Source organism: Delphinus delphis, chromosome 1 (assembly GCF_949987515.2).
Source record: "Delphinus delphis chromosome 1, mDelDel1.2, whole genome shotgun sequence".
Classification (NCBI taxonomy): Eukaryota; Metazoa; Chordata; class Mammalia; order Artiodactyla; family Delphinidae; genus Delphinus; species Delphinus delphis.
The window spans coordinates 55,480,455-55,484,127 of record NC_082683.1 but is presented as its reverse complement, the minus strand read 5'-3'; the positions used below and the strand labels follow the sequence as shown (position 1 = coordinate 55,484,127).

The following is a 3,673-nucleotide window of genomic DNA, read 5'->3' as shown; positions in this document are numbered from 1 at the left end:
GTCAGAACAGAATGCCATACACTGAGTGACTTAACAGAGATTTATTTTCTCATAGTTCTGGAGGCTGGAAGTCCAAGATCAAGGTGTCAGCAGGGTTGGTTTCTCCTGAGGCCTCTCTCATTGGCCTGCAGATGACTGCCTTCTAGCTGTAATCCCACATGGTCCTTCCTCTGTGTATTCATGTCCCTGTTGTTTCTTTATGCATCTAAATTTCCTCTTATTAAAAGGACACAGGGGAGTTCCCTGGTGGCACACGGGTTAAGAATCCACCTGCCAATGCAGGGAACACGGGTTCGAACCCTGCTCTGGGAAGATCCCACACGCTGCGGAGCAACTAAGCCTGCACGCCACAACTACTGAGCCTGCGCTCTAGAGCCCATGAGCTACAACTACTGAGCCCATGGGCCACAACTACCGAGGCTGTGTTCCACAACTACTGAAGCCTGTGCCTAGAGCCTGTGCTCCGCAACAAGAGAAGCCACCACAATGAGAAGCCTGCGCACCATAAAGAAGAGTAGCCCCCGCTCACCACAACTAGAGAAAGCCCGCATGCAGCAACGAAGACCCAACACAGCCAAAAATAAAATAAATAAAAAAATTTAAAAAGGACACAAAGTCAGATTGGATTAAGGCCCACTCTAACAGCCTATTTTAACTTAATCACCTCTTTAAAGGCCTTATTTCCAATTCTAGTCTCATTTTGGGGTATTGGGGTTAGAACTTCCCCCAAATGTATAAATCTGTGGGGACACAATTCAGCCCATAACAATATATGTGCATTAGATATGTTTTAAAACTGCACATTCTAGAAAGAGTTTGTTTAAAAGGTATTATAAACTAAATTATTTGGTTAATTTTTATATTTCAGATGTAACTTCTCCTGGACGGGAAGACCAAGAATTTGGTATTACTAAAAGTATATCTGGCTTGAGTTAGACTTTGAGAACTGCCATAGTAGAACTCCTGGAATTCTTGAATCTGCTAGGTCTCAATCAATGTTTCCTGGTTCATTCTCAATAACACTGTGACTTAAAATTCCATCTTATTTAATTTGTATCCCCAGCCCAACACCTAATAAGGATTCAGTCATTATTTTTTTAATTCAGTGAAATTAATCATGCAAAGCTCCATCCCTTTCGTGCCCAGTTTTCAGTCTCACTAAGCATCAATCTCTTCCCCAAGCATACCTCTCACTCTTGTGTTTTACACATGGTGTTGTCTCACCCTTGACTGCCCCTTTCTCTAGACAGCCAACGCAGTCATGGAGACCCGACACATATGTTGCAGATAAACACTCCCTCCTTTATTCTCTCATTGTATTATGTACCTCTTGCTACTTAGGAGATATCAGAATGTATTTTATTTTATTTACTTATTTTTTAAATAAGCTTATTTATTTATTTATGGCTGCGTTGGGTCTTCATTCAGGTGAGCAGGTGCTACTGTTCGTTGTGGTGCATGGGCTTCTCATTGCGATGGCTTCTCTTGTTGTGGAGCACGGGCTCTAGGCATGCGGGCTCAGTAGTTGTGATGCACGGGCTTAGTTGCTCCGCAGCATGTGGGATCTTCCCGGACCAGGGCTGGAACCCGTGTCCCCTGCATTGGCAGGTGGATTCTTAACCACTGCACCACGAGGTAAGTCCCAGAATGTATTTTAAAGGTCAGTTTTCCCATCTCCCTCACTATACTTTATACTCCTTCAGGGCAAGAAGAATATTCTATCACACATAGGCACTTAGTAAAGGTTAGCTAGATGAGTTGGTCTGCCATTCTGCATGGTGACATGGGTGGCAGTCATACACCCGCAGGGACCCAACGCGTGAGTTTGCCTTAGCCCCGTGTTTTTTTCCAGACCCGTAAACATCCACAAGCCCAACCTGACTCCAACACAAAGAGAGGAAAGAAGTCCTTTCATGATGAGGTCCCAGGATCCTCAGTTCTACCCTCAAAGAGTGCCCAAAGCAAAATACAGCTTTGGAAGTGACAGCTCCACCTTGCCCAGCCCACGCTCCTTCCTCTAAGCCACTCCGTCATCTGACTTTAGCCTGGGAACTTCTCAGTCCAGTCTCAGGCTATGCTAAAGAACGAACAAGAATTGTCTGTCTTTGAGAAATGTACATGACATTTGATAAATGGGGCGAGGGGGGATATTTTGTTATGTATGTAACTGGAAGAGAAAACACAAAATTGCTAATAATTGTCTTTGGGAGGTGATATCATGACAGATTTTTACTCTATTTCCTAGAATAGGTTGCATCGTCTCAATTGTCTACAAAGACCACATTTGACTTTTATAATTGAAAATAAAGATTCAATAAAATCCCCTCATAGCATCCTAGGTGGGGCCATAAAATTCAACTGTGTAAGATGCGTGGTCTTGGCCCTGTGAGGTTACTGAAACGACCAGGGCGAACCAGGTCAGCTAGCCCGGGGGTTTCGGGGGCCAGCCAGTGCCATCCAAACCTGTCCCTGCCCTGGCTGGGGTTTGGTACTTCCTACTGGTGCTGGACCACAGTGGTAATTCACAGCCCCTTCCTCTTGGCTAACTGACTTATAATGTCAGCCCGATACTGGGGACACCGGGCGCCCTGGCGAAATGGAGTTCTCTGTCTCCCAATACACAGAGGAGAGGATGAGAGGGAGGTCAGAGGAGAGGTGGGGAGACCTCCCTTCAGGAACGAAGTGGCTGCTTGGCTGCACGGAGCCCTGCTGGCTGGCAGCCTCCAGAGATCAGCATCTTCAGTATCTGCCTCAGGATCAGCTTAGGAGCCGAGCTCATGCTCCTTTTCAGCAACCCCTAGCCAACAGCTAAGCATGGCAGGATACTAGGGCCTGGTGGGTTTTGCCCAATGTGGACCTGTTCTGATGGGCAATCTTGTTCCAGAGCTTCCCAGTGGGCCATCCAAGACTCTCTCAGATCACGGTCTCAGGCTTTTCCTACACAGTCCTGCTTCTTCCCCTCTTTTATCTTCTATTTTTTCCATTTTAACAGTTTTTAATGAAAGTTGTATGCAAGATTACTTCATTCCTGCATCTTCTCAATTGTTTCTTCCTTATATTTGCCCTTTTCCTTTCCTACTTGGCGAGATTTGGCTTTACGTTTGAGGATCTTTTTGCGGTCTTTATCCAGCTTTAGTCTGGTGATAACCACCTTGCTGGGGTGAATGCCCACGTGGACAGTCGTGCCATTAGCCTTCTTCCGCTGCACTTGTTCAGTGTAGATGACATATTTCTTCCTGTAAACCTGGACTACTTTGCCAATTTGCTGCCCTTTGTAGTGCCCTCCTACCACCTGAACTTCATCATCCTTTCAGACGGGCATGGATCGGACATTGTACTTCTGTCTCAGCTCTTTAGAAAGGGGGGAAGACATAATCTTCCTGCGAATGTGGGAAGGCACGTTGAAATGCCTTTTCTGGTTCTTGCTTCGGTCAGAAGTCACAAAGGGATTGAACTTCATTTCGGCTGCTAGCGCTTCAGCGATGGTCTCAAAAGGGAAGAACCCCTCTTTTATCTTATACAGACACTGTCTCCGACAAGCCTCTTGCACTCCCAACTCCAGCTTAGTGGACCCTACTGACAGTTTTACACACACACACACACACACACACACACGTGTAAGGACCCATGAGTCTGACTAACACCTGAGCCCTCCAGGTCGCACGGAAGGACC

The 3,673-nt window shown here is 46.1% G+C and overlaps 1 pseudogene; it reads right to left on the bottom strand.

The window, feature by feature from the left end:
• Nucleotides 1-3,022: 3,022 nt before the first annotated feature.
• On the bottom strand, nt 3,023-3,460 carry LOC132420879 (large ribosomal subunit protein uL24-like; annotated as a pseudogene).
• Between the last annotated feature and the right edge of the window lie 213 nt (nt 3,461-3,673).